The 20212-nt window shown below is 36.3% G+C and overlaps 1 long non-coding RNA gene across 6 annotated transcripts in view; it reads right to left on the reverse strand.

Moving 5' to 3' along the window:
- The window catches only part of LOC106073339 (uncharacterized), a 314185-nt gene that overhangs the window by 283972 nt on the left and 10001 nt on the right, over positions 1-20212 (reverse strand). For 2 of the 6 annotated variants that reach the window (XR_008774787.1, XR_008774792.1), the window contains exon 1: positions 4839-5254. This is a non-coding gene — a long non-coding RNA (uncharacterized LOC106073339). Of the gene's footprint in view, positions 1-4838; positions 5255-15034; positions 15130-16964; positions 17154-18350; positions 18366-20212 lie in introns of those variants that run through there. The other 4 variants (XR_008774791.1, XR_008774789.1, XR_008774790.1 and 1 more) reach the window with 4 other exon arrangements.

Genomic DNA, 20212 nt, shown 5'->3' on the forward strand with positions numbered 1-20212 from the left:
AAACATTACAGCATAATTTACTAATAAAAATAAATAATTTTAAAAAAATACATAGACTAAGAAAATAACTATATAGATACAAGGAAAAATAAGAAAATAATTAGATAGATACTAAGGAAAAAAAGATTTCTTGTTCCATATACAATCAGGAAAACCAATGCTTAGTAGGTTTTTAATACAAAAATATGTAATTATGCCTAAACCTGAATTATAGCATTAATTGCTTTGCATTAGACGTTTTATTATATATTATATATATATCCATAAACATAGCCACAGGGAACGTTTTAATATATAGAAATGTCAGCTTTAGAAACGTTTACATTTTAAAAGCTCAAAAATTCATCTCATTGACATATAATTTTTTTTCAAAATTGCTTAATAGGAAAAAAAATTATGTACACATCTACATAAGATAACTGAAGTAGCTTTAATCTTTAACATTTAGATTTGTAAAAAAAAAAAATCTTTAATAAGAATTCTATATCTTGTTTTTAATGTTAAGAACAATGATGTAATGTTCTCACCAGTTTAAAATATAGCATTTGAAGTTACGTTTTGTTTTCTGCATTGTAACATTATTATACATTATCTACCGTCCGCCTCGCCTCCCCCCCCCCCCTCCTCTTTTTGTTTTCTTTTGAAAAAAAAATCAAAATATGTTACATTAAGTTTTTTTTTGTAATGCCTACATATTTTATGGAAGCACCTACTACTTTAATACGTATATGATCAATAAATGATTATTAAAAAAAATAATATACAAATAACTAAGCATTCATATTTTATTTGTCATTGAAAAATAGAGAAGAAAAACAAAGAGATTGGTCAATAATAGGATCGAACCCACGCCCTTCACTTACATGTGTAAAAATGTTAGCTTGAAATAATTATTTTCTTCCTAGTTTCATCTTCCGGCTTCCTTAGACTATGAAGAAATTGTGAGCTAATAGATTGACCAGTAATAGGATTGAATCCACGACATTCACTACTATGTGCAGAAAGGTTGGTTTGAAATTAATGATTCATTTCTTTTCTCCTAGTTCTACCTTCCAGCTTCCTTAGACTATGAAGAAATTGTGAGTTTATAGTTGGCAGCGACAAAAAACGACAGCCCTTACATCAGCGGTTCTCAACCTTTTAAGCTCGGCGACCCCTTTTTTACAATCACCCACTCTGCCGCGACCCCCCCCCCCCCACACACACACATACAGCAATAGAAGAATAGACAAAAAAACAATCCAAATTTTCGATGGTCTTAGGCGACCCCTGGCAAATCGTCAATCGACCCCCAAAGGTTGAGAACCCCTGCCTTACATGAACAAATGTAGTAACAAGAGGATTTATATATTTTTTCAAAGTAAATTAATAAAATAATGTTCAAAAAATATATAAATGTATAACAATGTGGTACTGAACAGCAAACTGTCATGCATGGTGAACCAATGACGTCACCCATTGTCACGTGATTAATACATTTCAGTTCAATGGTACTTGAAAGGAGACGAATGCATGTTTTTAAGTGTTGAGCCTTATTCAAACGTTACTTCTTTAGAGACGGTCCTAGTTCAGCCGATTCCCCCTCTCCAACCCTGTATGCGTTATCTAGTTCTCAGTTGAAGTTGCCCGACAATGTATAGCTCTCTGCTGAGACCCACTGAAGTGTCGAGACATTGGAGGCTGACACGAAACAGCCGTGGCAGCCAAAAGGTGAATAGAGTATGACGGTGACACTGTCAAATAAACAGCTTACGGGGTCTAGTGTTTTCAGGATACTTCAGAAAGTAATATAGGCTTCTATGGACACCGAGCCCTCTAGGGAGAATAGAGAACAAAGAGAAGTAGGAGAGAAAAAGGGACAAGTAGTAGACAGAGAGAAACAAAGCAAACGTCAGAATGGAGACGTTATCAAAGAGACGTAGAGAATGCGTGTCTAGCAGTCGGGTGACAGATCATGTGTGGTGCCTCAACTGTCCAACAGAGTAAGGGGCAGGTTAAGGTGCATTGGCTATGCAAGGAAAGTCAGTGCAGTAAGGCGTACTACCAGAGTTATATAATACTACATTAATGTTATTTTTTTAATCATAACGCTCTTATATATATATATATTATGACAGTCATAGCAAGTCAGATCCAGATCCAGATTGGCCATTCACATTGGGAACTCTTTCTTCAAACCTCGCATATACATATATATATATATATATATATATATATATATATATATATATATATATATATATATATATATATATATATATATATATATATATATACTGAAAATGCCGTTCTAACGAAAAATAATATTAAGGAAAATATGCAAACAAGACCAACTATTTTGAAATACAAAATCAAATACAGGATTATTATATTTCAGAAAGTTTAATGCAGTAGACCCACTGGCGTAAAAAGGGTAAATAAATATTTCTTGTCATGAGAAAAGGAAAATCCAGTTTCGTAATAAAAGCTTTAAAAAATAGCTGTGATATCATTTTAAAACCATATGATATATGAGTTTAAAAATAAAATCTAAATAAAGACAAAAAAAAAAAAGGCCAATATTTTCATATGTTTTATTTACATCTAGAAGATTTTAGCTCTATGAATTCAATAGCCACTTGTTTTTTTTTGTTTTTTTTTTTCAGATAAGGCTAAAAGAACAATATCGATTTTTTACATTATAATATAAAACCCAAAACGCAGACGACAAGTAATAAATAACACAAGACGCTCTAAAGGTCTTAGTATCGCATACAATTCTCACCGGTTATTGTCAATAATAGATAAGCTACTTAAACTTACCCTGAAAATCAAACATCTAGATATTACTCACTATATAAGATAAGATTATAATCTTAAGATGATTATATTTTGAAAGATTTTAGCGTCAAACCAGAGTTTTTTACATCGTGACTTATTTCCTGGTAATAATTTTCCCCCAAAATTTACAAAAAAAACTGTTACATTTCTATGAATATCGTTAGATTGCTTTCGAAATCCGTATCCATCCAGTGTCTGCCCTCCCACAACCAGAACCCGTAAAGATAAGATTATAATCTTAAGATGATTATATTTTGAAAGATTTTAGCGTCAAACCAGAGTTTTTTGCAACGTGACTTATTTCCTGGTAATAATTTTCCCCCAACATTTACAAAAAAAACTGTTACATTTCTATGAATATCGTTAGATTGCTTTCGAAATCCGTATCCATCCAGTGTCTGCCATCCCACAACCAGAACCCGTAAAGAGTTTGCAAGAAGAAGAATGGAAAAAAAACAACAAGCAAAATATAACATCTTCTTTCAAAAAGAAACAAAGCTTCTCTAAAACTATATCTGTCAATAATGTGCTATATCCCTAATTCAATATCAAACAAAATAATGAATTAACAATAATTAATGAACTGATTGGGTATTTTCATTACATTATTCATCATGTATTGTTAGGTACAACTTCAACTTGTAGGAGAATGCATGACAGAGAAATAGTGTTAACAATTATTTAAGGGGACTAAACCCAACAAATTCAGCCATATATTTGAATACTGAAGGGTTAGTTTCCTTTGCTGATACCAAATAACGTAATTAATTAACCAATTTGTTACTTTTTGTATTTATTGATTCATGTCTTGTCTTTGCCAATATAAATAATTGTGGGAAGTTTCAACTTGATACGAGAATGGGTGTGGAAGAAATAACGTGTACACACTTTTTACCAGACAGACAGACAAAAAGACAGAGTGAATTCATTTAAGCTCTGTAATAAAATAAAATCATTTTATAGACGTTTTAAAATTTACTTGGTCAGACTAGACCATAGTATATGTGTGCCTTGATATTTTATATATGGTTTATAGTATTATAGTATGTCGCAACATTTTATAAAAAAGGCATGATGAAGACTCGCATTTAAATCGTTTATTTAAAAAAAAATTAATTGGTTAATCACTTATTACACGACACATGGACACCCTAAGTGATTGCATCCATGTGCCACGACACACATACACTCTGTCACTGTCACATTCGACACACCAGCCACGTATAAGCATAAGGTGGCCCAGCTAAAACGTCACTTAATATACCCCCCTCCCCCCCCCCAAAAAAAAAAAAAATTAAGTGAAAATTCGTAAAGTTAAAGCAATATTCAAACACAATGTTTCGCTGCTTCTACTAGTCTTAGATTAGATCTACTCTATATTGTTTATGTGTGTTTATGTCAATAATTGTTAAGAATCAGAAATTAAACGGACAACACATTCTTCTGTCATATTTCTTAGGATTACAGCACATGATATCAATAACATATAGATCTAGATCTACTTGATAAGTTTAAAATGTTAACTCATTGGTAACACATTGATCTAGATCTAGATCTAATTCGATGTAACAATTTGTATTAAGCCATCATAAATAAGGTTACATATTTCATGTCTGCCTACAGATTTTCATTATATTATTTATATTGGTAAATACTTAGATCTAGATTTATTATTTGCGCAAGATTAAGATTGATCTACTGCTTACAAGGCCAAACTTAGACTCAATTAAAATTTTGATTGTTTGTGACTTAGTTTCTTGAAATTGTTATCAGCCCATTTGTCGCTAAATAAATTAGATCTAGAATCTAGATTTCTTATTACGTGACAACTGTAAACATAATGAAAGGTTGTGTGTTAATTAGATGTATCATGGATCTAGATCTAGATATTATAGACATTACTGGATTAAAATTAAGTGTGTATTGTCACTCTATGTCTATGTGTAACTACAGTGTGTTACTGTAACTACAGTGTGTTACTGGTGTGTTACGCTAGACTTAAAAAGCTCAGTACTCACATGACGGTGAAGTTAAACCCATCCTATACGTTAGGAATGTATTTAACAATATTATGTGAATACACATGTCCACAGAGCAGCGCGTCCCACTGCACACTCGAGCAGACGACTTCAATGCATCGGTTCTCTCCATAGTTTTTTTTTTTTTTTTTTTTTCATTAAGATCAAATCGTTATTTTTCTAGAACTTTCCGATTCCTGTTGGAGAATTTTATTAAAAAAAAAAAAAATGTTTTGTTTTTGACTTGAATTTAAAAAAAAAAAATTGTTTCAAGACGGTCTAGCGTTGGTACAACTTTTTAATTATATTTTTTTTCCTCTTTTTAAAAACAGTTTGAAATTTCGCCTTTGCTACAAGCGCCCGCTGGTGGGAGATTTTTTTTTTTTTGTTTTGTTTTTTTGAATAGACACCGCGCCCAAGATGGCCAATCGAGTCGGTGCAGTCCTGTCTAGGTCACCGCGACATAGACATGACGTAGGCACTCGCCTCATTTGCATGTCAGATAAAGAAAGGAGGGGGTGGAGAGGAGGATACACGGGCAGAAGACGAAGCAGCCAACGCGAGAAGAAAAAGGGGGGAAAATACAAGGGGGGAAGAACAAGCCGAAAACCACTTATAAAAAAAAAACAATAAAAGAATTTGGTAGAGGGGGGCTCTAGCTACAATGGCGTCTCGACCTCTGTTCCGAAAAAAAAAAAAAAAAAAAGTGGGCGGAGCTGCGTGGCGCGAGAATTGGGCGAGCTCAGTCGCTGGTTGGCTGATATGATTACAGCTTACTAGTCTGCCGTCATCTCCCTTCTTTCTTATTATTATCGTTAAAGGCGCGATTTTAGAATGGAGCGTGTTGGGGGGGGGGGGGACCAGGAGGGCGTCATCCTGACTAGAACTTACCTAGATCATCCTTACCTCAGCAGTAGGAGCAGAACTACACAAGTATAATGGAACGCGTACAACGCTAGGACCCGTATGATAATACCTCTTATATAATATCAAGCAAGACTAGATGATCCAGCACTGGATCGCCCCCCAAAAGCATAGCTTTTAACTCTTTCTCTCCGTAATTATTTACCACATTCTGGTGGAATCAACGCTGGTATCGTCGGTTAGGAGAGAAAGAGTTTAAAAAACATACATTGTTTTTTTTCGTGTATACTCAGTAGACCTACAGTTTAAAAAAAAAAAAAAAAAACTTTCCATTTAGCGAATGTCAGATATAAAGACTGAGATACAGGAGGCCAAAGTAAAAGAAAGTAGAACCCCCCCCCCCCCTCCCAATTTCTGATTTTGCGATCTATGGGGGCAGGTCATGTCAAACTCGTTTGTTTAGTTAGCCGACGGCTAACGAGGCTGATACGTGGGCAGCACAACGACCAACCGACCATACGTTCCGATAGTATGTCTGGTAACCATTTAAGCTGGCTGAACTCAAGAACATCCTAAAACTATCAAAGTCTAAATTCCTGGGGAGGTGATTTTCAATGTAACCAGTTTCGATTGTTAGTTTTCATATTTTCATAAAACCTTTATCTTCTTCTCCTACAGCCAAATCCTTTTAATCGCATAACATTGAAAAAAAAAAAAGTATACTTTGTATGTTATCAAAACAAGCTTTTTGTTTATTTGCATAGTCTGGTTAATGACATGAGCAGGATTTCCATGGAGCTTTTCAATTAAGCGGTTTTCCGATCTAGTGATCCGAATTACTTGTACCTAGTATCGTATCTAGAAAACTTGGTCTCTTAATAGGAATAGTGTGGAAACAAAAGGGTAATAGGATCAATGGACTCAGGGACCATCGGCCGAAACCTATTAACAAGACTAGAAAAAGAAATTGTACATTGATCATTATTCCGAAAGGGAAATCTATAAATGTTGCTGTGTTGATGAAACAAGCGAAACAGCTTTGTAAGGATCACGTGAGTAAGGCAGTGAGGGTCTCTCACTTCCGGGATTTTTTTTTTTATTGTTGACTCGACCTGAAGAAGAGCCTTGCAGAAACAAAGATGGAGGCTTAAGTTCTTCCTGGATACGCCCATGTATAAATGTCCGAAATGTCCTAATTTACTCTCTGTATGTGTGCTTGTGTGTGTTTGAGAGAGAGAGAGAGAGAATAAAAAAAAACATTTTTGTGTGAATATCTTTTCTACTCTAATTCTCTCTCTTTCTTTGTTTCTTGCACTCTCTCTCTCTCTCTCCCTCTCTCTCTCTCTTTCTCTTTCTTTCCATCAGATGATATAGGCATATAACTTTATACACCGATAAGGATGCTATTCATTGAGCCTGAGCTATATGGCTCCTTCGTCTGAGAAAAATGAATCTTCCGCCAGAGCACTATGGCTCCTCCAGACCTATAAGACATCTTGTCAATTGATCACGGGCGTATATTGTAACCTAGATTTTTTTTTTTTCTTGAGATTGAAAATATATGATACTAGCAATACACACCGCTGATTTGTTCCCTGGCTATATAAATAATATATTGTATACTATGGCCGTAACATCCCCTTATTTTTTATAACTTTCAATAGACTGGCCAAATTTTAAAGACACCCCCCCCCCCACAACGTACTTATTAGTCCTCTCTTTTTCTCTTTCCTTCTCTCGCTCTCTCTCATTCTTCCTCTCTCTCTTTCTCTCTCTCTCTCTCTCTATCGGGACCCCCCGCCCCACCCTTTTTTTTGTTTTCCATCTCATCATCGTAATGTTCTCTGACATAGACTTTTGACTTGAATTAGAACAACCTGCTTCACAACGTCCCCTTTCGATACAAACAAACGCACCCAGGCATTTGACCCGTGAAGTCTATAGTCACATTTACTGACCCGCTCCCCCCCCCCCCCACTTCCTCCGCCCTCCCGCGTTCAACAAAAACAAAACAAAAAAGTTAGTCCCACCTACAATCCCTGACTTTTATTTAGCTTCTCCATTCAATATCGAAATATTTAATAGACTCTATGCTGCATTTCGACCCGAAACCCCCTCCTTACCTGCTTACAAATTGTTGGACCCTCCAATTGATTGCCCCCAACCCCTCACCACACACTTTCCCGCTTTTGAATTCTATGTATAGCACCTTTGGTTACTTTTTTACCTTTTGGGGCATTACCGGAAATGAATACCAAGGTTTAATTGAAATCATGTATTGTTGTTGTTGTTTTTTTTTTTTTGTGAATTCTGGTATTCAGGGTGTGATTCTTTCAAAACCGTTTCATAGCAAGCATATAAGACAGGGGTTCTCAACCTGTGGGTCGCGACCCCTTGGGGGTCGATTGACGATTTACCAGGGGTCGCCAAAGACCATCGAAAAAGTCTATTCTTCTATTGCTGTGTGTGTGTGTGAGCAGGGGGGGGTCGTGGAAGAGCGAGGGATTGTAAAAAAAAGGGTCCTCGAGCTTAAAAGGCTGAGAACCGCTGATATAAGAGATACAAGAAACCTGAGTACGAAAATTTCACGCATAGCCGTTCTTCCGTTGCTGAGATATTTTAATACATACATAAAAAAAAATGAATGAATGGATCAGTCGTCAGTAGTATTTTGGGCTTAGAATATTGATTTATTCTCTGACTTGAAGTTACAACATTCGATTAAAAAAAACTTTCCTATCTGACCAGCATTTTTCCAGCCTCAGACAGTCGCAGCCTTTACATGACCGGCTCATGTCCTTGTCTTGTCTGACCAGTCGCTCTTCACCTACAGCCCACATCGGATTGGCCGCTGACCAGCTATTGACCTTACGTGACTGGCTAATGTTGTGCGATAGCCTTCACATAAATGACCAATGTCCAGTGATTTCCCTGACCAGCCATGGCACAGTCCAATCACACAGTTACGCCCATTTACATGTAAAAATTGACGATTGATTGACCCTACTTGACCCACATTTAATTCCCCCCCTGTGTTTCTATTAATGTAAAGGTACTACTTTGTGTTCAAACTGCATTTGTGAATGACAAAGGTTGAATAACCAATTGTTTATCGGTAATAATATGTTAAGTTATGTTATATTCCATGCATATCCGTTCTAGCTTCTCAATTCAATATCGAAATATTTAATAGACTCTATGCTGCATTTCGACCCGAAACACCCCCCCCCCCTTTTTACCTGCTTACAAATTGTTGGACCCTCCAATTGATTGCCTCCCCCCACCTCACCACGTTTGTGAATGACAAAGGTTGAATAACCAATTATTTATCGGTAATAATATGTTAAGTTATGTTATATTATTATATTTTAAATAAAGATAACTAAATACAAAGCTTAACAAAACACCATAAGACGCCCACACAAGTGAGACCTGGACAATAACAAAAGCAGCAGTACAAGTTATTTAGAATTTGAATATTAGTAGAAAGTTCCCCTTTCAGACTTTGCGATCTATAGGGCAGATAATGTTAAGGTCATCTGTTTCTTTGGCCAACGATTATCGAGAAGGGTGTCATTGGCCAGCACAACGACCAACTCCATTTACTTTCCCCAATTAAAGTGAGGTACCCAATTTAAGTTGGCTGGACTCAGGGGCGCCCTAATAATTCAAAAATTCAATATACCAATATTTACCGAGATTCGAATCCAGGATCCCATGTTTGGATGCTAAGCGCTTAATAACTCATCCATCTCGCAATCAGTTAATTAAGTATTAAATGTGTATAAATGCGACCGCGTCTAGTGTCTTATTGAATGAATAGAACTGTGTCAAACAAAGTGTAAAATAATGGTTTTAAGAATCTGCATTAATAATATCATTTTTTTTAAAATAATATTTCTATTCGTTATTAATCTGAATACTTTTGTCGTGTTTTTAAAAGTCTAGATTTTATTTTAATTACGACCGTCGAAGTGTGTTTGTCGTGCTTCAACTTTATTATGTTGGCGAAATTGTTGATACAGAAACTGTTTCTTATTTTATTTTTTGAAAAATGGAAGAAATAATGCCGTGTGATCAGTGGCGTAGCTAGTGATTTAGGGGGGCCCGGGGACTTGACCTCTTTAAGGGCCCCAACATTTTGACATTCGACATCGTCACATGAGATAATGGCATAATAATTAATGTAAAAACAAATTTCGGACACTCATTTGGTGGGGCCCCCTCAAGTGGGGATTTTCAAATTTGAACACCCCCCCCCCATCCCCCACTCTAGCTTAGCCACTGTGTGTGATCCAGATTAATTTGACCATGAGATGATCACAACGTGTCTAGATCTTGATCTATAGTAGATATGGCTGATGGTCGTGGAAGACATGAGAAGTTTAATTGTTCACAATAAAAAAATACTTTATGGGCCATCCATTATTATGTCGGAAATATTTGACACATTTTTGGTCATCGAGGAAAAAAAAGCACAATGTTGATAGAATTGAGTAGGTAGGAAATGGAGAAGTCATTTAATACTTTAGCCGAAACGCCAGGCTCTTTTCCAGTGACATATACAAGAGAGAGCTAATAGACCTACAAGAGCAAATTACAATCTTGCTATGTAGGCTCAAATAGCCCTTACCCTTAGGAAGCTCTACTACTACTAAGAATTGTGGACTTTTTATATAGAAGAGTTTAGCTGGTCGGAAATAGATCTCCATCCACCCCCCCCCCCCCATATACACGTAACGATGATACCAAAAGTGACCTTTTTTTTTAAACTAATGTCAAGAAAGTTGTCTAAATTCAACGCACACAGAACATACAAGGGCGCCGATCACCTGACTGGGGGCTGTTTTTTCAATATTATCATTCTACTTTTTTTTTTCTCTTAATAACTATTGATTAAAACAAAAAACAAATGAAAAATATTACCCAGCCTATTTCCCTAGAGAAAAAATCCTGGAAATTTATATATCTGCTACATTTTATAATATTCCACAAAGATAGGTCTTTAGATCTAGACTTAAAAGAAGATGCGTACAATTTTCCTGAACATTAATTTATGAAACTCTTGACTCAATAAGGCCCTGCATTCGAATATTCCTCTGAAGAAAGCGATAGTCCTTCAAAATCAATGTTGGATCTAGATCTAGTTCTGAAGCCAAATTTACATTTATTTATTTTTTACTATTAAAAATTATAATGGTCAAACTAGAGTTTTCCCCGTGAGACAAACGAGCTAGTAATTCTTTTCTTAGCAATATACATCAATTGTTAAATTTGTAGGAAAATCGCTAGAGCCGTTTTTGATATCAGTGACCAGGTTCCACCCAATCCTTTCCAATACGTTCTGACTTGAATAGAGATATTGTAAAAAGAGGATTAAAATGGACCTGTATGTAATAATATATGGTCTACATATACTATGGGTTGCGCACCACTGCAATACTGTAACACCAATTCTCCACCAGAGCTGCAATGTCTGAACGTAACAGTTTTATAAATTACACTGAAGATACTTTCTTAGAAACCCATTTGGTATCCACAATCGTACAAAATTAGCTGTTTTAAAACAAACGACCTGACGATAATTAACGATTTATTAGTCTGGACGGACATTGAAGAGACTTTCACGCTCATCTAACGCAATGACATTGACCTATAGCCTACAGAGACCATACCCTTGGCAACCATTCAACATCACCAGACAAGCCATCACCTGGAACGACCAAGGTCAGAGAAAGTGGTGACGGCCCAGAAATACTTGACGCCGAGATTTGGAAGCAGGTGCCAAGCAGATGGACAAATCGTGGGGATAGAGAGACTGCCTGGTCGTGCGGTATACGCGCCTGACTGTCGTTTGGTTGTCTCGATGGTCCCGGGTTCATACCCTGCCCACTGTCATCTCCCTGCCCACTGTCATGCCCCGCGTCCTGCGGGAGGTTTGGACTAGGAAGTAACTTATTTTCGACTATGAAGGAACATCCGAAGCATATAAAACATTTTACAAACAAAGCAAAACATTTTTGCCCAGAACCGAGAGGTCTACAACCCAGACAGACAAGCAGAGAAGAGACATGTCATTAATTAAGGAAACTCTTCCATTTGGAAATCAATTTATGTTCCAATTTGTGTCCTCACAAATATGTTTTTTGAGGGAAACTTAATTGTCTTCATGTAATTTACATACACAAATAGACAGACGGCAGCAACATGCCACTCAAAGAAGAAAACTTTAGCTCACTGTCGATCAGCTCACTGCTCACCAACTTCAATTTTACCTGTCCCTAAGCCGAACCGATAGGTCGCTGCACATGATCTGTCGACCCTCTTTCTCCACTCCTCATGTCTTTTTTTGCCTTGAATAGAATCTCCTTCAATGACAGGGCCGTCAATATTTTAATTTCTTTCTTTCGATGCTTCTGCCTCTCTATCCCGGTACCGTTCCATGAAAGTAGGTCTTTGTGAGTCTCAGGCGCGCATAAAACTAATAGCAACTAAATTAATAAATAAACTACAAGTCTTTAGATAATTCTTACGTCTACTCGCTCCTAACCAATAACTCATTCCAATGCCAGAGTACAACTCTAAGTCAGCCAGTCAGTCGGTCATGATGGTACCCCCCCTTCCAACTAAGGTCTGACAGTACAGATACACTTTAATGTTTGTCATAAATACTGTTACATATTTAACCTAGGCTAGGCTCAATTCTTTCTGAATACGGAGTAAAGTAAGAAAAATTAACTTTTTCAGGCCTTGCGCTATATGGGGGAGAAAGGGGGGGGGGGAGCAGGTGATCTGTTTCTATGGCGGTCGGTAAATGAGGGTGTCATGATGCCGGCACATCGACCAACCGCATTTACTTTCCCCATGGTAAGTAAGTTAGAATTGGGTGAACTCAGGGGCGTCCTAAAAATTCCCTAATTAAATTTCTGTCATCACCGGGACTCGAGCTTAGACTCCCTGGGTTCGGAAGCTATGCGCACTACCACTCCCCCGTATGGTGTAAAGTAGCTAAATAATTGTACTCAAATATCATAGTAGTATCTTAACACTTGACAGAGAGTCAACACCATCTCAACTATCACCAGCACAATAATTAGTCGGATCTAGAGTGTTACCAGCCTATGATTTCTGGTATTTCCTCGTGCAACATTACGTAGCAATGTACTCTCGCAATGTCTTCTCGACCTGCACAAATTAAATTTGCTACAGGCTGCACCCGTAGCTAGCACTTACCCCCCCCCCCCACACACACACCCCCTTCTTTCTTCACCCCGTTCCTCATGGCGTTATATCTCTATTTCTTCTTTTGATTTAATCGAGTCAAACACAGCGGAGTGTCACGGCAACTTTTTTTTTTAAAATAGAAATCTCGAGAGCACTGTCCTGGCGCCTTAGTCCGCTCATCTATATGTCAAGTAAACTACTGTGTTCAAGTTCGTTGTATGTAGTTCAACAGATGTGTCTCCAGAAGAGTTAAATATGTTCTTATTTAGAAGAGACCTAATTCAGACGTTCAGTGTCGTCCTCAAACTTGACTTCAAAATGAATAAAGCACGAAACGGACCAACTAGTCAGCTGGCATAGATACGTCGTCGGCAAAGTGCAAACTCCGACATCGACATTGTCCCAAAAACTCCAGGCTAAGTGAGAATTAATTTGTCCATTTCCTACTTTGCCTAGGCAATCTATAGAATGACTAGAACTGCTTCGGGCAATGTACTTGTACTTTGAGTACTTCTCTTATAATATTAATACGTGGACCTATAATATATATATATATATATATATATATATATATATATATATATATATATATATATATATATATATATATATAATATATATATATATATATATCATGGGCGTAGCCAGGGGGGGGGGTTGAGGGTTCAACCCCCCCCCTCGAAATAAAATCCCCCCTCCCCCGCAGAGAGAGAGAGAGAGAGAGAGAAAGAGAGAGAGAGAGAGAGAGAGAGAGAGAGAGAGAGAGAGAGAGAGAGAGAGAAAGAGAGAGAGAGAGAGAGAGAGAGAGAGAGAGAGACTGTACTAAAAGCCGAGGTTTTAGTACAATGATCTGGAAATGAAAATTTCCGATCTCCATTGGCCCACGTTAATTCACGTCACAATAATTTTTTTTAATTTTCTCCTTTGGAACGAATGTCATGCGCAGTGGAATGGTAGATGATACGGCCAAGTTCAGATGGCAGCCTTTTGTTTTTCTTTTATACAAAGCTTATATCAACTCAGTCTGTCTGGTACAAAGCTTATATCAGCTCTGTCTGTCTGGTACAAAGCTTATATCAACTCAGTCTGTCTGGTACAAAGCTTATATCAGTTCAGTCTGTCTGGTACAAAGCTTATATCAACTCAGTCTGTCTGGTACAAAGCTTATATCAGCTCAGTCTGTCTGGTACAAAGCTTATATCAACTCAGTCTGTCTGGTACAAAGCTTATATCAGCTCTGTCTGTCTGGTACAAAGCTTATATCAACTCAGTCTGTCTGGTACAAAGCTTATATCAGCTCAGTCTGTCTGGTACAAAGCTTATATCAACTCAGTCTGTCTGGTACAAAGCTTATATCAGCTCAGTCTGTCTGGTACAAAGCTTATATCAACTCAGTCTGTCTGGTACAAAGCTTATATCAGCTCAGTCTGTCTGGTACAAAGCTTATATCAACTCAGTCTGTCTGGTACAAAGCTTATATCAACTCAGTCTGTCTGGTACAACTCTTGTACACGCTATTTCTCCCATTTCTCCAGATCAAGTTGAAACGTTATACAATTACTCAGTGTTGATGAGAACACATGAATCAATAATAAAAAAAAAGAACTAACCAACCAGTTAATTACTTAATGTTGTTCGTATTTGCATCTATAATGTTATTGATACAGTGGTTACGCTGAGGTTGTCAATTGTTGTCAAACTGAATTTCCATTTGATTGGATCAATAAAAATGGTCTTATCTTATCTTTTATAATTAACTTTGTTTTACATATTAAAAAGGAGATACATATATAAGTGTTGAGAGATATGGCAGTAATTGTATTAATAGGGAAAAAAAAATCTTGCAGTATTGAGAGATACGGCATTAATGGTATTTAAAAAGGGAAATAAATCTTGCAGTATTGAGAGATGTGGCAGTAATTGTGCGTTTCTTTCCCTTATTTAAGCTTCTGTTTTGTTTGTTATCTTCCAGACTTGATGTCTATCAAAGTGAGCCCAGGTTGTCCCTCAAACAATTAACGAATGTGTTTGTTACATGCACTAACATGCAGCATACATAGGAAAGCGCATTATTTGTTATGGTTATTGTTATATAGAGTTACTTTTACCTTATTGTACTCTGAGGGGCAGGTTTCGACGGCAGTGAAAATTACGATGATATTAAAGCTGTCTTGCTAAGTCAGGCGGACGTCAACCCTGGAACCTGTAGATAAATAATTTAATTAGATAAGACCGTGTCAGAATGATCTTAAGGAAGTGTGTTGCATTGTAGCAGAATGCTTATGTTTTTTTTTTTCTCTGGTAAACGGCTGAGGTTAGTTTGAGGCTAACGAAAGATGTGTTTGCTGAAAGATTGATCTTACACACCTTAGCTCCTAGAGGTATCCAGTACAACTGAGGGGCCAACAAACCCAACATAAAGGGCAGTGTTCAAGTAGCTGACCATTGCCACTGAAAAAATGCATGCGTTTCAGTCTACAGTGTCATTTAGTCTAAAGTAGTCTAAATAGTATAGACAGTGCCGGATTTAAGAAGGGAAGGCCGGGGATACTGCACCGGGGGCTTCACAAGAGAAAGGGCCCCACAATAGAGATTTGTAAAAATCCGATCTTCGACGGTCAGAAACTCAATTTAAAAAACAACATTTTACTACACTGTGTGCTAGTTGCGTGATAGTAATTTATAAATGCAGATCTGGTAGTTGAACACAGGTTCTAGGCCTCCATAAACTCAAATATATATACAGTGCTTTTTAAAAAAAAAATAGGTGCCGGTACCCAGTGATTAGGTGCCGGTACTCAGTAGTTGATTGTCTAACTTTTAACTACTAAAAATTAATAATATACGTTAAAATACAAGAAAAATAATAACTTTTTTTCAAAAAGGTGCCGGTACGTATTACCGGTACGTACCATCACAAAAAAAAGCCCTGTATGTAGATATAGATATTAAAAATATACATATTAAATATCATTTTAAGAAAGAAGAAAGCTGCGATTAAATTAAAAAAAAAACTCGATATCATTCCTTTAAAATATGACACACATATAGATATAAGCATTAGTATTAATAATTAGAGGACGTTTATACAGATTCTGAAAAAATGAAGTGGTCTCCACAAAAATTCTGGCCCTGGGCTTCCACTTACTTAAACTATATCAAGTCAATTTCATCACTTGAACAAATACCCAGGCTGACTAATACTCACAATATGTGGAACTTGAGACTCGAGTAAAAGACTTAAGTATAACTTGTGATTTTATATCTTATAATAGGTAATGAACGGGTTTAAATATGTAATATATGTATTTTATATTAGGCCTATAATCATATGATATTTTTATACATGATGTATATATATATATAAAGGTAGCATTAGGGACAAAAATTTAATGAGAAAAAAATGGAATGGTGAATCAAATAAAGCAAAATAATGAACAGTCATGACCAGGGAACGAGCTATGGACCCTCCGATTCGACAACTTCAACTAGCAGCACCACAACATCACTCGACCACCCTGATTCTTACCAAAAAGAATCTTTTTCATTAGTATTGTTTCATTAGCATGCATTTTTCTATTCTATAGTATTAGGATTGTAGCCGACTCAAGCCGCAACCTTTCCGAAATACTTGCTTTTACCAAAAACTTAAAAGGGGTGGCACAAATATCCATATATTATGCAAACAATGACTCTATTACATATAAATCTCTCAATAAAACTATCAGACAACATAAATACACAACATATAGAAGTTTCAGTGAGTAGTAATTAGGCTTAGTTAATAAATATATCTATGTGTATATAATATTAATCTTTTTTTGTGGTCGAAGTTTTACAATAAAGTTATGAGGCCAGCCCAATGACCGAACGCTTTTACTTTTATCAGAAAATGCCAGGTTGAGTTGTTTGGACCAGGAGAAGTTGTAAGAGGTCGACTTTAAAGATAGAATCTTTACTAAAACTTTTACTTATAATATGGATTTTTATTAAGGCTAAATCTCCCACGATTTGAAAGACAGTCATGAAAAGTCTAACCTGTGCAGAAACATACCAGTGGTAAAGTGAAATTAAGTCACTTAAATCATCATCTGCCTGGTCTTGCTGGACGCGCGCTGGACTGACGTTCGGTTGACTCGCTGGTCCCGGGCTCATACCATGCCCGCAGCTATCCTCCATCGTCCTTCAGGGGAGGTATGGACCAGGAAGTAGATCATCTCTTCAACCCTGAAGGAACATCCAAAACATATAAAATATTTTACAAACAAGTAGAATCTTAAATCACTATCTGACGTTTCCTCTCCAGGGCTACGCCAATCAACACATGCACTAACTGCTAACTGCTATGCTATCAGAAAGAAAAAATTGACGTAAAAATATTTAGACCTAAGTTGTTAGTTGTTGTTTTTTTTTTTTTTTGCAAGTTTTTTGCACATTTAAACTTAATTATGGAAAAAAAAATTTGAATGTCTAAAATTATTATTTTTAAGCAAATACCACTTTGATATTTACAGAATCAGTGGGAAGCGTGGCTAAGTGCGCTCGAACTTGGCTTGGCTTGGCTACCTAGAAGGGGGCTCGAGGTTCGACACCCGACTCAGGCAGGTTGTGTTTACTGAGCGCCTAAAGGCAGCAACTCCTAGATACCCTCTCCCTCTACACTGGTCCACAAATGAGATTGGACCAAAAGCGCCCTGAGCATGAAAGTAGCGCTATATAAAAGCTATAATATAAATAATCACATTTTGAAGCAAAAAAAAAAAAAAAAAAAAACAACGAAAACATTCATCGATCAAGTCAATTTCATCACTCTCAGGATGTGGAACTTGAGACTCGAGTAAAAGACTTAAGTATAACTTTTGATGGAGAGAGACAGTGACCAAGAAAGCTATGGACAGTGAAAGTGCATGGGTCTCAGCTCAGGAAGAAAAACGTACAATCCGAAAAACGGCCTTGGTTTGGGTATTACTGATCTAGTGAATTGGATTTCGATCCACGTCCAAACATGGAGAATGTTCCCTTCGCATTTTTGTAACATCCATCGATTCAGATTAGTCTCAAGCAGTAACAACAATACAAATAAATATTTGTTGATGTTTCGGTGTCTGTGGTAGTCTCATTTGAGAACACTTCTTATTATATTAAAGGCCGATACCGGTTAATTGGAACACTTCAGGAGGTTATTAAATCATGCAACTGGCTGCTTTATTTTTAGAATTCTCACACTTCTGTCTGTAAGCAAGATTATTACATCCAAGCCTCCTTGAAAGCTAGCAGGGTTAAAACTCGCGACCGTAGCGCATACCGCACAAAAGGGCAGCTTGGTCCGATTTCAGGAACATTTTCTTTGTTGCGATGATGTTTCGGTACGCAAGGATTCGGTCCGGATAACTCTGTATTTTTTTTTCTCTACATTATTCTTACCTCCCTGTATACTATTTTTCTTGATTAGCGGATCCTGTTTTGTGTGGTCTGTCTGTCTGTCCGTACGTCACGCTTACATTTGCAAAATATAGAAAAGATATTGAAAATCAGATATCATGATATTTTAAATAGTACAGAGTTCTGGTGTAACGGCTAATTTTTTTTTTATTTTCTGAAAGCAAAGCATTAAACTTTTTAAAGAAATATGCAAGTAGATAATTGTTTTAATTCACCATTTTTTACAACTAGTCACTAATATAATAATAATAAAAATAAAAATAATAATAACTGTAATATCAATAATAATAATAATAACAAAACAATGAAATAGTATTTATAAAACTAAAAATATTTTTCCGCTAATATTTAAAACATTCATGCAAAGTGCATTAAAAAAAATTATACAAAAATATTTATATTACAAAATTAAATGTTTTCTGCAATACAAGTTTGAACATAAGCTATTTACAGTTTAAAGAATGTCGAATTTTTGTTTTAACAGAGAAAAATTATATTTGATATGTATGTAAGTCAATATAGTTAAAAAAGATTTATTAAGTGGCGCTTACTATTATATATTACAGGCGGTATAATAGGCCGCCTCGTACTCAATAACACAGGAAAAAGCTTTCTTCCTAAGGCCCTTCTCAAAACCGTCAATTAGATGACCATTTTAATTACATCCATTAGTTCAGGCTCATACTGAGCCATAGCTTCATAACAATCAGGTCATTGAATACATATGAATAATAAAAACAATAATAATTAGAACATAGCTACATGTTTGTACCATGCGATGTCATTATGTAAGTTGGCCTAACAGTACAATAACATAGGCAACACTTTGGACACGTCTATGTCTCTTTGTATGCATGGAGTTAAAGGCGCCTGACTTTTTACCTGCTGGGTTGACCACTTAGGGGGGCCGATTCTGAGTTTGTCTTTCCATAAAAAAACTGTCTTCGTAGCTTTGTTTATTAACATTCTCATTATGCGGAATTTAATAGCAACACTAGAGTATAATTTCGAGAAGAAGGTAAAGAAAATAATAAGTATACGTGTCACGGACGAATGTGTGTATGTATGTATAATCTATTTTTACAATCTGCGCGAATGACCGGAAGCGTGTTGGTTGTCAGACAGAGACCAGCTGGTGTGATATGCAGTAAAGCTGATTCAAGTTTATGTGTTTGATCTAGTGGTTTCATTGTTTTATTTCGTTAACTAGAACTGAATCAGGGTATCGAGTTATAATTATAAATATAATAGGAAAGCTGTGACAATACGTAACTAGCTGGAATGACCCGCGGGCCTTAGTTTGGGTATTACTGATTTAGTGGAATGGGTTTCGATTCACGTCAAACACGGAGAATGTTGCCTTCACATTTTTGTAACAATTTTGCCCCTAAGAAAATAAAAATAGATTGTGAACATGGGTTTACCCGTGAAGTCTCCATATTCATATCAAATACAAAATACTGCGACAACAGGTTTAGCAGATTATTGTTATAAAGTTTCGTTCTTTAATAGAGATAAATTTCAAAGAGATTAAAGATTAATTTACAGAAACATTCTTATCTTATATATTACAGACATTACTTAAAAAAAAAAAGAAGATGATTACGTCCTAGGCGTCATGCATTTAGTCATGCATATTAACCAATGACCTAAATTCTGTCAAGTCACTGGTTTTCCTGGCTAGCTCAGGCAACCCATTCCATGCTCTAATAGCAGTAGGGAAGAAGGAGCATTTGTACAAATTTGTCCTAGTATATTGTTTCTTTCTGAGTATTTTATTAGATTTTGTTTTTGTATTTGAAGATTATGGTTCAGTGTTTTATGTATAATTGCTACTTTACTTT

This window comes from Biomphalaria glabrata, chromosome 14 (assembly GCF_947242115.1).
Source record: "Biomphalaria glabrata chromosome 14, xgBioGlab47.1, whole genome shotgun sequence".
NCBI lineage: Eukaryota > Metazoa > Mollusca > Gastropoda > Planorbidae > Biomphalaria > Biomphalaria glabrata.